This window comes from Pithys albifrons, chromosome 2, assembly GCF_047495875.1.
Source record: "Pithys albifrons albifrons isolate INPA30051 chromosome 2, PitAlb_v1, whole genome shotgun sequence".
In the NCBI taxonomy this organism is placed as follows: Eukaryota; Metazoa; Chordata; class Aves; order Passeriformes; family Thamnophilidae; genus Pithys; species Pithys albifrons.
The window spans coordinates 114938127-114953227 of record NC_092459.1 but is presented as its reverse complement, the minus strand read 5'-3'; positions in this window follow the sequence as shown (position 1 = coordinate 114953227).

Genomic DNA, 15101 nt, shown 5'->3' with positions numbered 1-15101 from the left:
TAGTTTTTGTAACCTGTATAGTGATGTCACCTGCATGTAATGTTGGGGGTAGCTACTTCCCACAAACGTGGCAGGAAGGAGTTGTGCTGGGCAAGACTTATGCTTAATTTATTAGCATTATTCCTTAAGATTAAAAAGAAACATCCAAACATTTTATTGACCTCTGTCTGAGGTGCCTCTAAGAGCAGAAGTCAGTGAGCTACTTTATATTAAAAAGTAAACAAATACATGGCAGAGTGGCAGCCCCCTTGGACACAGAGCTGCCACCTTCTCCCCTCAACACTGTCAGAACAGGCCTTTCTATTCCCATATCCTCCCTTTGGATTTATTCTCTGCAGTTGGAAAGAAATCACCAGATTTGCAGAACTGCTCAGCCTGACACAGGTGACTGACACACAAATAATGGATCTGGGATGATCTGCAGCAAATAAAGGAGCAGCAGCCCCTATGGTCTTGGATGCTGTTATTTATATTGGTGAGAGAGTGTGGGTTGGGAGGCAAAGCTGCTGCCTGATTTCCCACCGGGAGCTGAACCTCTGGAATGACTATGGAATTAAAACATCTGACTGCTCCATCTGAGCAAGCACAGTTTCACTTGGATCCAGAATGGCAATAGTTCAGAGCAGAGGCTTTACCCTTGCTTTCATTCAGATTATATACCCCACCATACTGTATATATTCATCTGTGTCCATTTTGATCCAGTTTTCTAAGCTGGGTTGGTGCATACAACTCCTCAGTAGAGACAGAGGCAGTTTCAAAGGATGCTGCAGTGCACATCTCCCACAGCTTCTGAAGAGATGCATTGGATTCTCCTCTGAATCAGCAGCTCCACAGCCAAATCAGACACCTCTCTGAGAAGAAAAGGCCAATGGCCTGAAGGAAAGTTTTATAGTTTAATGAAACAGTAAGAAAACAAATATTAAGTTCTTAATGAAAGAAATTAAAATGAAAACACAGTAGTCAGTACTTTATGATCCATGAATTCCTTTCTCTTGCCCTGCAGAAAGCACATGTGTTCTGCAGTAGTTGGGCTGATCCTGTTGGCAAATCTTTGGTTCAATCCCTTCCCAGGGACTTGGGAAGGAAACTGGGAACAGAAAAAGTAGGCAAGACCTGCTGATACACCGATCCAGCCCTCTGCTGTCACGGGCTCTGCACCATAAAATCATTTCCATAACTTTTTTGGGGGGATTTATTTGTCCTCATGGGTCCCCTTGGTGGGCTTTTCTAGTGGCTCACCTTCTGCTCATTTTTGCCCCAATTAATTCACTGTGCTCACTGCTGATGCTGCTTTGCTGAAGTCAAAGCTGTTCTCAGCTCTACAGAGAGAACTGTGATGGGAATAATTGTCATTGCAGCAGTGCTTTCAAAGTAATTTTTAAATGATTTTATGGCTTTGCTACACAAGTCACAGGTACCCAAGTAGGCTCAAATCAAAGTATTTTGTCCTTAATATGTTTGAGCTAAGCCTTTGTTGTTGGAAATTTTCATGGAACACGTTTCCTCATGGAAATTTAATTTTCTACACTTAAGGCTGTATTTCTTGCAGATGAAGTGAGGGTGCCTGTTCATTGTGAAGATAACAATACAGCCAATGAATTGCACATGCCCCAGTAAACTCTAAACACACAAGTCTAACATGGAATATAAATCTAAATGTCTTGCACATGCTATGCAAATTCGAGAGTCTTCAATAGAGCCCTGTTTCACCAAGGAGCTGATTCCAGAAAAGTTTGAAAAAGCAGTGGAATAACTTTAATATTATTAACCCACATAAAGACTCCTGAATATAGTACAAAATCACTCATGTTGATATTGGCTCCCCCCCGGAAAGAAAAAGAGATCAAAGTTTTTTTTTCCCCTGAAAATATTAGCCTTGAGTTTGTTTTCAGATCTTTAATGTAAAATTGCATTTACTTTCTGTGTTTTCAAGACTGAGGCATTATTGTTACTCCAGGTCAGTGGGCTTTTTATAATCACTTCATATACTCACGTTTATTGAGCTCCTTCTCCTGAATGGCAAGGAGAGGATTTTCCCTACAAAAAGGGAGGGTCTTTTCAAAGATGGAAATACCTTAAAGAATTGCTCCTTTATGATTATTCATGGATTTGTTTATAAGTTTAGAGCCCCAACAAGTACTCAGAAGTAATTTAATTGGGAAGTTGCCACTGGCTTGAATTAATTGCTGCATCCCAATGCTTTGTTCATTTTCTGCTCTAGCATATTGTAATTTTTAGTGCATTGTTGTAATATCAGGTTGCTCAAACAAGATGAGAATGTTCACTTCAACAAGAGCAGAACTAAAGCTGGTTCCTTTCTTGAAGAGTATTACACATTGTCTTTTATTGTAACAATTTCAACATGGTGCCTGTGTATTCCTGTCAAAACACAGAGACTTATACTGCATCCTGATGGGATATAATTGTTTAATATCTGCAGAGAGCAACCCAAAGTAACCTTCTCTAATGCATCTGGAGTTTCTGCTTTAGGTCCTTGTTCAGCCCCTGGGAGGGGCAGGGGCTGACCCAGAGCCCGCCAGTCCGTGCCCTGGTTCACTTCCCAGGTAGAGCCTCACATGGGGGAACAGGGTGTGGAAAAAACCTTTTCCATTCCAATTTTTTAGTCTCTAATTTCTACCTCCTCCTCCTACCAGGCACTTGGGGCAGCCCAGAGCCTGTGGGCCACCAGCAACTCTGTTCACTCTGCTGAGGGCAAATTCTGAGAGTTGTCCTGGCTCCCCACTCTTGAGAGACACTTGGAAAGCCACTGGATGGTCTGTTTTTCACAAGGTTTGAGAATGAGGGGGAGCAGCTCCATCCAGTCTCCAGTGGCTTTTTCCTGCCTAGAAGAATCAAAATAGCTCATGTGGAGGGAATGGTGAGAGCCAGGATAGCTTCTCTCTGTCCTTCAAAATTAGGACCCTCTCCTGCAGTCCTGGTGTGAGAGGGGAGGTCTTGCCTGAATGAGGAGTGCGGCATGAAATGAGTTCCTTACACTGGCACATCAATTGCTGTTGAGAATATTTAAGAATGGGCTTCTTTAATGAACTGATTTGTTGCTCCTAAGAAGCTGCTTTATCTCATCAAGCCCACAGCACAGGAAATGTAATGTGAACGTTTGGTATGCTAGTATGCTAGGCTTGAAGAAAAGAATCACACTTCGGAAAAAAAGGGAATAATGGAATGTTAAATTAGTAATGGCTTTTGCAGCTTGTTTGCAGTTTGATTTTTCTATGCTGTAAAAATTATTTCAGTATTTAATTTCTGGGTCTTAATTTGTGCCTTTGCTTGGTTTATTTTTTTAAAGAATTTCTTCTGCTTGGAAGAGTTTGTTTCCTACTACAGAAGAAAAATATTACAATACATGGTTTGCATTTGGCTGCCAGAAGCCCCAGCTGTTGGTAGGAGGATATTTTGAGCAAGTGTGTAAATAATTGAAGCTCCATGAAAACACCTCTCCAAGCCTCCAGTCCAGGAGAATGATTCTGTCTGTTCTCCCTGCACTTTATAGGTCTGCCCACATACTCCAGAGTCAGACAATGCTGCTCTGCCTGGCTGGGCTGCCATACAGCTCTGTGTGTGTACCATGGGCTGCAGCTCCTGTAAACCTGCTGAAACTATCCTTACATGGAGCCCCTTGGCATCGCTGGGGGTATGGACATGGAACCTGGAGCTCAATGTGTGGTTTGACATTCACTTTTGTACCCTGTTCATGGGTAACAAACCTTGTTGGACCCATCAAGGGGTAGAGGAAGAGTTCCACCCACTGAGAGGGTGCTGGTGTCTCCTTCTATTTGTCTCCTGTTTCAGACATCCCTGGATTGCATCCCTGGATTGCATCCCTAGGTTACATACCCAGACCTAGGAAAGGGAAGATGACGTGTGGAGAAATGAACTGGTTTGCAGGGAGTGAGGAATGGTGGAGGTGAAGACTGAATCCAAAGCCCTTGAAACCACGCCAGTATCTCAACCCCAAGGCCACCATTCCTTTGGAGCATGTTTTCCTTTGCCTGTAGCAGCTTTTGCAGCTGGCTGGCTTTGTAGGGCAGATCCAAAGCACACTGAAGTCAGTGGGAGACCACTTACCGATTTCCAGCAGGCTTTGGGTCAGTCCCATTGGGTGCATTGTTCCTATATGCTAGAAAGAACAGTTCTGCGTTTCAGTGCTCCCTTTACCTTTCCCAGTCGTGTGTTAGGGAAGCTGGACAGCTGGAGATTAGAGTTGTTGTTTTACCTTGTAAGGACCCCTGGCAACTGCTGGAAAGCACTGAGAGAAACCAAGGTTGTTGCTCCCATCTCCCCCCTGGAAATTTGTGCTCCCTCAGAGCACAGCCACATAAACAGCTGATCAGGCATTTAGCACAAGGGAAGGAGTGGAAATGTCTGGCAGGGTGATGGGAATGAGTTATGGGAGGTGATGGGGGAAGGGCCAGAACCTTGGAGCAGAGCTACTGGAGGTGGAAGAAGCTGTGCTGGATGCTGAATCCACTCTGTGTGGCTGCAGCCTCTTTGAAGAGATGGGAACTATCAGATGTGGGTGGGAAGGAATCTCTCCAGCCGCCATAAAATGTTATAATTAGTATGATCACTGATCACCCAGTTTACTGCCAGCTGTATGAGAGGGTTTCTTTAGTTCCCAAGGTCAGCACTATCCTCTGGCATCCCCTCAGACTGTAAGAATGGGTGACAATTCACTGCTGTTTTTACATTCCTGTATTTCCCCAGGTGAACTGATACCCATTTTTGTTTGCAGACATGTCTCTGCTCATGAAGAAGTCGATCCTCTGCTTTATGAAATCAGTGCCTTCTGTGGCTTGGTTCCCTGAGATTTTCTCTGTGAGGGAGGGAGAAGCTGAGCAGACCTGAACACAAACCTGGTGGGCACCAAAACCTACCAAAACTTTAGTTGTAAGTGTCTTTGTTGACTCTGTTTTTGCTCTTACCCAAAGACCATTTTGAAACAGTCACTGAGACGAGGTTGTCTCCTGCAACTGCAGAACAGTCATTAGCTTTATTTAAAATTATATGCACTGGCTAAACCAAAAATGTGCTCCTGACAGTTTTCTGCTTGTTTGCTGATCCTGCTGAGGACCCCAAGTCTGGATTCATCCCAGTTGGCATTAGATTCTTAGTTAATTGTTTAAATTGGAGACCTAATTCCTCTGCAGACCTGGGAGCCCTTGGTGATGAGTGAAGGAAAAGTAAGTTACTTGCAGAAAGCAATTCAGAAATTTAGATGGGATGTAATACCTACTGTCTTGAAGTTGTTTTTTGCTGAGGGTAGGAAGAAGTCAGTGTAGGTGAACTCCTAATCTGAGCATTTTAGTAAAGTGCCCGAGGTTAGATGAGATGGATTTGTGTGCTGGTGACTTCTCGTGGACCTCACAAACTTTCATGAAGCTGCTTAACAACAGATATGTTGTTTAATAAGGAAAAGAGAAACTTGTGGGAAAACAAAGAATATCAATAATCACACATACTTACATCTGGCAATAAAGTTTTTTGGGGAAAAAAAATCAGTACAGCAGCTTGTTGCCTTTGAAACTTAACACTATTAAAACGTACAACATGAAGTTTCTATTTTTAAAATGGCAGTTGAAAGAAATGCACGAGATTAATAAGAAGCTAAATTGAAACCATGTTGGTTCATAGGTACCAGACAAACACTGAGTTAATGGGGAGGGCTGTGCGTGCACTCCAGTTTGGGACACTGCTGGTTTGGGTTTTATTTTGTCTTTCTTAGAAAGCAGGAGGGGGTAGAAATACCAGCCTGTTAAATATTTTATTTCCTTTTTTAGGCTGTTGGGCAGTTGAGTTTATTAAGGTTTTTGGAACAGCAGCTTATGACAAGTTAAGACACTGTTACCACCCCAATGCACAGGGGAGTCTCTGTTATAAACTGTTTTACAGCAGGAGTGGACAACAGGTCTGCCCATGGAGACCCTTAAAGCCAGACATGGAGATGTGTAGCAATCATGTAGGAAGTGATGAAAAGGAGATTTGAGGACTGAACTATTTACCTGGAGGGGAGAGGCTGTCTGACACAGGTGTCCAAGGGAGCTGTATTTGTTGGACTGGATGAACTCAAGTTCTGGATAGGAGATTAAGATGGGAGTTTGAGCAGGGAAGCAGAGTGTTGGTAGGTTGGACCCTGGAGAAGAGCTTTGGTTTCACTGGCACTGTGATCATTTACAGGATGACAAAAGCCCACTGACTGCAGTGGAGTTTGGATGATCCGTGCCAGCAGAAGAACTGTCCCATATGGCTTTAATTTTCTCCTAGATTGTTAATTTTTTTTTTAAATCCTAATGAGTGTGTGGCAATAATAGAAGGATGAGCACTGGAGCACCTTGTTAGTAGCCCAAAGGAGAGTATGCAAATGGTTGTTTGGTTCTTGTTTGATTGTTGGCGGGGGTGGTGGATGGTCCCAGCAGGCACTGCATGGATCTACATATGGGATAACCACCCATAAACACCACAGACCATCCAGCCTGTATTTACATGGGGGAGATGTCTGAAAAATATTAAAATAATAAATGTAGAAAAGAACTAAGAACTTGTTGAAAGTGAAGGACAAGATAAAGCTGGGGCAATTTCTGCCCCGAGGTGCCGACTCCAGCCATGGCCTCAGGCTCCTTCCATGCCAATATGACCTCCAGACATGCTTCCCCAAACCAGGTTTCTGGCTGTTCCTCTGAGGATGTTTGATTTTCTGTTGAACCCTGCATGTCTCATAGCAAGCTTTGGGTCTGTTTTGTGTTCATGGTTTGCATTTTATGAACCTTATTTCTTACATGATGGAAAACAGGAGTCAGTGATGAGTACCTTGGGGAAGGCCATGGATATATGGGAGAGAGCTGCTAATGTGTGACAACAAAACAAGAAAATCTTTCCAGCTTTACTGTTATGTTTACTCTGCTTTTTGATATGAACAAGTTACAATAACTTAAGCAAAACTTGCATGTGAATAACCCAAACTCAGGTACAAACTGCCCAGAGTAACATTGCTAAAAAATGTGCAGGTTTTGTTGTTGTTGTTTTCTTTGTTTGTTTTGTTGGTGTTTTTGTTTTGTTTTTGTTTTTCTGGCCAAAAGTTGTTAAGTATTAAAGAAAAATAAATAAAAAGCTCACAATTTTGAATGTTAGAGGGAGAAAACCCATTTTTTTCCTTGTTGAACAGAAGTCCCATTTTCACAGATGCTGAGTTGTTTATTCAAGCACTTGGGAGTCTCAAAGTGATTGTTTGGGTGTTACATGTTGTTGGTAGAAATGATTGGAAACTTAGAACTTTATTGAAACAAAATTAAAAGTTTCAAAATGAGTTTGCACACCTCACCAGGAGAGCAGGCACTCACTGAGGTTGGAGTGAGTTGGGCACTGCTGTGCAGGGAATATGCTGAGAACTTTTACTTTGGAAGCGTCAAAACATCTGGATTACGAAATTTGAAAATACGCTCTTCGATAGCAGTGATTTTCTATTATCATATGGCACAGTATAACAGTGTAATACTCACCAGGGTATAGCAGTGTGCACACATGGTATGTATTAACATTTGTTTTCATGTAATGTGTGTGTAAGTTGAAACAATGAAGTACAGTGATATGGTAAGAATAAAACATATGAGTCAAGATTAACTCAGAAAGTTAAAACATTCAGCTGTGAAACAATTTAGTTTAAAAAAAATGGTCTCTATTATGTAAAACTACAACATCAAACTGCTGCTAGCTTTCAACCAAGTTTCATTATTCTAAGTGAAACCAGCGATGCCCAACAATTTCCATTGTGGCAGCCTCTAAGGTTGCCAGAGCTTTACCACGTGAGCTGAAACGACGCACGCTGAGCACAGCTGCCACTGGATTCCCTCGGACACGGCCGGCAGAAACGCCCCAGCGCTCTCTGAGGCTGAGCACAGGGGAGAATACATTATTCTGCTTACATTAAAACATTTCAGAGAAGCATTAAACAGGATACTGGCATGGCCTTTTTGCCCCCCAAGTGCCTGCCCTGGTTTGGCCCAGGTGTGACCTTGTGTTGTGTTCACACATTCTCAGTGTAGCTCAGCAGCTTTGCTGTCTCAGAGTGGGTTTGGTGCCACCAGGGACTAGTGTCTGTTTTTTTATTTCATTTTTACTCTTCAAATACGTAGAGGAGGTTTTGAACGAACAGTAGCTTCGGGTACCCAGTGTTCTTGATTGATCTCATTAGTTAATGATTCCTTTTTACTAAGGGAAAGGCAGCTGACGTGCAGAAAAGTGAGTTGGGTGTGTGGGGCATGTACTGCTCTTTCTCCTCAGCCTCAGCCCCACGTTTTGGCTGCTCTGCAGGCGGTGCTGCCTTCGTGCCAGAGATCCAATCGGGTGGTGACACCAAGGACTGGCAGGGATGTTTGTGAACATGGAAAAAGGAGCTCTCCTGGCTCTCCCAGCCAAGGGGCTGGCCAGGAGTGAGGTTGCAATTATGAGCAGGGCTGTTTGCCTTAATGACAGATCCATCAGGAGAAGTGCAGATATCCCCACAGGAATGCATGTGATGCGATTATGTGCGTGTTGCTAATTCATTTGACAGAGTTGCTCACTTGATGTTGGTTAGTTAAGGTGGATGATGCCTGTTGGCTGGGAAGTGGCATCACCAAACCCAAATTTCACTAGAAGTGTGAGATTGTTGTGTCTCCTGTGCTGCTGAGTCCCCTCAGAGCACCCGGCCGGGCTCCGTGAGGAAAGGGTGGCAACAAGCTGCGGATTGTCACTGCTGGTGTGGAATGGGGGGGCTTCAGCCACGGCTGTCAGCCTGGCTCCTCTGCAAACCTTCAGGACCCATCTAGGGCTGATTTCTCATTATTTTGGAGCTGCAGCACTGCTGTTGCCTGCCTGGCTGTGGGTGTGTCCGAGTATTGCTCTTTGTGAGGGCAGGAAAGGGCTGCCCTGGGCCGTGAGGGGAGGAGGGTGCTCCATGAGGGCCCTGAGGAGAGGAGGGGGCTCTGTGAGGGCCATGAGGAGAGAAAGGGGCTCTGTGAGGGCCATAAGGAGAAGAGGGGGCTCCATGAGGGCCGTGAGGGAAGGAGGGAGCGCCGTGAGGAGAGGAGGAAGTCCATGAGGGCTGTGAGGAGAGGAGGGGGCTCTGTGAGGGCTGTGAGGAGAGGAGGGGGCTCCATGAGGTGAGGAGGAAGTCCATGAGGGCTGTGAGAAGAGGAGGGGGCTCTGTGAGGGCTGTGAGGAGGGGGCTCCATGAGGGCCCTGAGGAGAGGAAAGGGCTCCGTGAGTGTCCTGAGGAGAAGAGGGGGCTCTGTGAGGGCTGTGAGGAGAGGAGTGGGTTCCATGGGGGCCATGAGGAAAGTAGGGGACTCCATGAGGGCTGTGAGGAGAGTCAGGGGCTCTGTGAGGAGAATCAGGGGCTCCCTGAGGACTGTGAGGAGAGGAGGAGGTGCCCTGAGGACTGTGAGGAGTGAAACAGTGGTCGTTGATGTCTCTGAGGAGAAAAGGGAGCTCCCTGAGGGCCCTGAGGAGAGGAGGGGGCTCCATGAGTGCTCTGAGGGGAGCCTGGAACTGCCTCTGCCAGGCGTGACTCCAGAAGGTTCCATCCAGCTCCAGCAGCCCCACCATGGGGTTCACCTGTATGCAGTGTATGCACAGAACTAACGGTATTTCAATTACTTTTAATGAATTCCTGTAAATTTTTTGAAAATTATTGACATCTCCTCTTTTAAAAAGGTAATAGTACTTCATTTGTTCTGTTTTTATTTGCCACTTTTAACTTAAGAGCCCTCAAGAGGAAAATACCTGCTTGTGAGTTCATTTTCCTGAAACCCACTTTCTTCCACCCAGTGTCCTGTTGGAATCCCAGTGCCATTGGAGAATGAACTCCTGTCCATGATTCCTGAAGGAAGGATGAGCTCAGCTCTCATTTATTTTCAAACTGGTTTCCAGTTTGCCCACATCAGTGATAACTTTCTCCTTTGGGCTCCTGTATTGTCCCACAGAACCTTTCACTCCTGGCTGGACTCTCCATGTGGCGAGGAATGTAAGCTGGTGTCCAGGACAGGCTGCTAATTACAGCTTTAATTTTATTGTGTTTAGGAGGAGACAGATATCCCAGCTTTTCTTACTTGTGAGCATGGATCTGAAGAAAGGCAGCAGATAAGGTGTGCTGAGAGATGGGACGGCCCTGATGGCAAATTGCCCATCAGGTGAGTAAAACCTGTGACTGATGAGCCGTATGAAAGGATGATTGTTACTATAACAGTACACATAGATAGACAAAGCTATAGATCTACATGCACATTACACACACACACTTATATGCATTTGTTTCTATGTGCTGTTAACAGCATTAGTTTCAAAAAGCGTTTAGAAAAGGGAAGTTGTGTTTTATATTATTCCTGTGTATACATTTTCTTACCTAATACATGTTTCAATTCCTCTGGGGGCTTCTTAAAGAAGTAACTAATGTATAAGCAGTGCAACTTAAAAGAAACCAACTGGAATCTAAATAGTTTCTTACAATGCCTAAGTTTTGTGGTAAGTAAAAACTTGGTAAGTTGTGATAAGTGAAAATTTGTGGCACAGAAAAGACCTATTATTTTACCATAAAGGAGCTATTATTTTACAGAAAGAAAATAGAAACAAGGGTCTGCTCTTGTCTGTAAATACTAGAAAAATAATTTTAATTTTGCAAATGGTAATCTGTGGTTTTGTTAGTTGCAAATTGTTGCTGCTCCATAGCTTTGAAAGGGAAGCAGCTGATTTATATCTGTTGAAGACCTGTCTTTGTGTTCTTGGTGTTTTATTCAGAATTCTTGGATCACAGTACGTTAGAAATTGCTGCGGTAGATTTACCATAAATATTCAGGTTCTGTGGTGCATTACTCCTTGAATAATCCCATTAATTTCAGAGGCTTAGAAGTACTCAAGAGGACAGATTCTCCTGGAAAGAGGAAAAGCTGATGAGTACTGAATTATGGTTATGGGGTATGTTACCACAGCCTGGTTTCCAGTGTGGTGGCGAACTGAATTGCTGTACCATCAGCTCTGTTCCTTGCTCCATTTGCCAGCTGTGTTGGGTTCAACGTGGCACCTTCTGGAATCTGTAGGGGCCTTTCCACTGACTTCATCAGGCATTGGGTATTCAGGGATCTGGAATGAGATCAAATGGTAGCTATCAATGTACTGCCTGTGGTGCTTATACAACCTGTTTGGTGCATAATTTTCACTCATTTCATAAAACAGAACATGACTCAGAGACATGGTGGGCCACTTGGTATTTTTATTTGTTTATTGTCACTTATGTTTGTATTCAAAGGAGCTGAATCCAGCAGCCATCTAGTTAGGGACCCTTTCTGTATGTGTTTATGTACACAAAGGCTGCTGTTACATTTATATGACTGGCCAAAAGGAATACAAAAGCTCAAATCCATGTTCATGCTCTCTTAAAGTGCTGATTTTTCAAAACTGGGACAGGTGTTTGGTGTTGTTGGCAGAAACAAATGCAAAACCTGGGACAGCTTTGGTGCTGATGGTGTTTAAAAAATGGAGCTGGTTGAGATATTTCTGATTTTAAGATGCTGTCAGCCTTTTTTAATATAAATGTTGGGCAAAAGAAAAAAAAATGAAATAAAATAAAATAAAATAAATTAGCTGCAAAAAATATTTCAGTTAAGTGGTTTGCACATTCCTGCACTGTGTTAAGAGCTGAAGAGGAGGAACACAGTTCCTAAGGAGCCAACTAAGTGTCCACAAGCAGGTGAGTTTGGTATTGTAGATGCTCTGTGTGTTTTCTGCACTACTGGTTGAAGAAGGCAAGACAGCCACTATCCAGAGTTTGGAAGCTCTCATCACACCAGGACTTTTCTCCCATTGTTCTCCATTTCCCCAAGCAGTTTGTCCTGCTTGCTGTGCTTTTTCCCTCTGGATATTTGAACACGGAACAGGTGTTTCCCAGAAAGCCTGAGTGCTTATGGCTCTAATCGCTGTCTCTGGCAAATGGATCTTATGTGCTGTCTGGAGGATTAATAGAGGGTTAGGTGCTTAAAAAAATAAACAGTGAGTGCAAACAGTGGGAAGGAGTAAAGTGCGTGTGGCTGATGAGCGAGATGATGTCATTTATTTAGCAGAGGTGATACAGTAGCAGAGTCTCTGTGAGAGGAGCAGCTCCTGGGAAGGAAACAGGGTAGGACCCTGTGGAGAACTGGTGCCCCCCCAGCTGTGCGGCAACCACGGATTAGCTGTTGTGGCCAATGAAAAAAGATGGTTGGGATTGAAACCTTGGAGCTCAGGTGCAGTGCAAAGGAATAGGGGCTCATTGTTAAGGCAAGGATCAGCGCTGCCTTTTGTTCCTTCTCCTGCCCCCCTCCTCCTTTGGCACTACAAGAATAATATCTTGTCACTCCTAAGACTCGCTGGCATAGATCACATTCACTGATGGATGTCCAGTCAATGGACGCACTAAAATGGTTTGTTTCTGTTGATGTATGTCTTTGTAGACTCCTCTAATGGGAATGTAAACAAATGAACCCTTCAGCAGTGATTCCTTTCACTGCAGTCGAATTTAACCTCTGAGTGCCTCCCTGCCAGGAGCCACTCCAAATGCTTTACTGTCTTACATTGCTACAGCTTTTGCCTTTTCCTGGAGTTTCATGTGTTCCATTTGCTGGCTCAGAGTTACAAGCAACTGCTGTATGTGTATGCAAGCATTTTTTATAATGAGTATTCAATAAAACAAGGCTGAGAAATTAGGATGGGCAGTCAAGAAAGGTAAGGGCCTAATGTCCACTGATACAATTAAAAGGATTTCTCCTGCTTTCCCTGGGAACTCTAGAGGTGATGATAAACCCTTGAGATTAATTTCTTCTAAGTTGTATGCAAAATCTGTTTTGTCTGAGGTTGTGGATCATAGAATTGGAACATTTTTTCTGTGGTCCGTTCTCATAAGTACATAAATACTCCAGTGGTACTTGTCCTCAAGACACTGGAAACCAAAAACATCTTTAGAAAGTACCCAGAATGAGTATTTTACAGTGATAAACCTACTGAGATTTTGTTTCACCATAAGTGTATGGGAAGGAGAGTTTTGGAAGGAAGGTTCAGACAGATTAGTCATGGGATAGGATATGCTCACACAGAGAGAGAACGTCACACAGCATCAGAACAGCTCACCAAATGCAGAGCACTGTCTGATATGATCCATGTAGGCTCCTAACAAGTTGGCATGTTGGGACAACATTCCATCATACCATACATCTTGAGCAAAGACAATTAAAACCAGTTCTCTCCCACTTCAGCCTCTGGTATGTAGGAGATGCAAATGCCAGATTTTGTCAGGAGACACAACTATTGACAGAGATCATCCCTTCCTGAAATGCTTTTGCTAATTCTTGTCTATGGATTTTTCAATGCAAATGTACTCATTGGGGGAGAAAATCCTGTTTTTAAAATATTCTATATATTTTTCAGCCTATGTGCTTGCTGACCCTGCTAATAAAGTGCTATTTAAAAGCTTAATTCTAGAATGGGGAACATTATCCCTCCACCACTTCTCTGATATGTTTATTGTGGTGAAAATGTAAGAACTTTATTGAATGGTTGGCTGTGAGGACACCGGGACAGAGCATCCAGTATCTCCATAATGCTCCTTCATTATTTATGCTTGCAGCACCAGATGTGAGTAAGAAGAAGGAGGAGTGCAAAAGAGAACTTTGAACGACTGTGATGAATAGTTGAAAGTGAACAGAGGGGCTTTTAAAACTCCTTTAAAGAAACGCTAATGCTCTGCTTCCCTAAGCAGCAGGCTACTGATGATGGAAAAGTCACAGACATACCTGCAGAGATTTGGGAAGCTCTTGTTTCAGTAGGTCTTTATGGCAGCTAAAAAAAATTTCCTGTGCTCCTGCCAGCTAGGGTGGAGTGTCCATCTTGCTTTTCTTCTTTCCAATTTGCTCTAAGGACAACATACAAGGGCTCAGACAGTGCTGAAATTCCAACTGTGTCTATCTTTAGTCACCCCCATCGAGACCAGGCCCTACCTGTGTCTGGTACTTTTCCATGCAGTGTTGGGATGGGTATATTGTAAGTGGTGTCATACAGGGGGAAGAATTTTGCTGGGAAAATAGTTATTTGTCATCAAGACTGTTACCAGTGAGAATGAATTCAAATTTCATGTAGTCATAGCCTTACTTCCATCTAGATGAGAAATACAGAGGACTTGAGCAGTGCCACCTCGAGGACTGCTGCTTCCTGGCTGCATTTCTGATTCTGATGGTGGCATAAAATACCAGGCCCTGAAAGCCTTGAACCTTCTTTGCCTTATTAAAACTAGGTAGTGACATTTTCTTTGACAGGCAGGATCTGTACTTCCCTAATGTCACCCTGGAAATCCAACATTAGTATAAATCAGGAATGAAGTACTTTCTATCCTCTTCCTGCATCACCCTGTTTTATAACAAGTTTTCTAAAATATTCTGTATTCATATTAAAAAATAGAAAAATGCCCTCAAAGAGCTTTAGCTCTTGAGTTAACACAGTTTTTATGTGGGTGAGCTGATTGCCAGATCAGGCCACACCTCTTCTCATGGGTGTTTAGGAAATGGCAAAGCAAATAAGCGCAGTGGTGCCGAAATCAGAGCGATGGCTGATGGAGCCCCGATGGGGAGAACAGCCAAACAGCCTGAATGGAATGTCAGTAAGTATGGAAGTTAAAAATACACATCTCAAGCCTTGAGGACACTCTGGGGACTAAGAAGCTATATTGATACTAGACTTCAAAAGTTCCAAATAAACAGCAGGATTTTCTCAATGCACAGAAGTACATACTTGTGATGTCAGAGCAATGCTATTTCTGCACTGCAAATCTCAAGGCAAATGCCTTAAAAGCCAGTCCAGATAAGTTGCTCCTTATTTAATTTACATCTATAATTGCTCTTATTTTAACTTGTCTTAGAAACGTAGTTTTGGATTCACACTGTATGTACTAAATTACATATTTTTGGAGATAACATTCCTGTAATGCTTTTTGGGGGAGAGTGGGTGGTTTGTGTGTGAGCAGCATTTCAGAGCACTACCATTCATCTTGTGTCTATGCTGGATGACCTTGGACAGGCAAAGGAGGAAT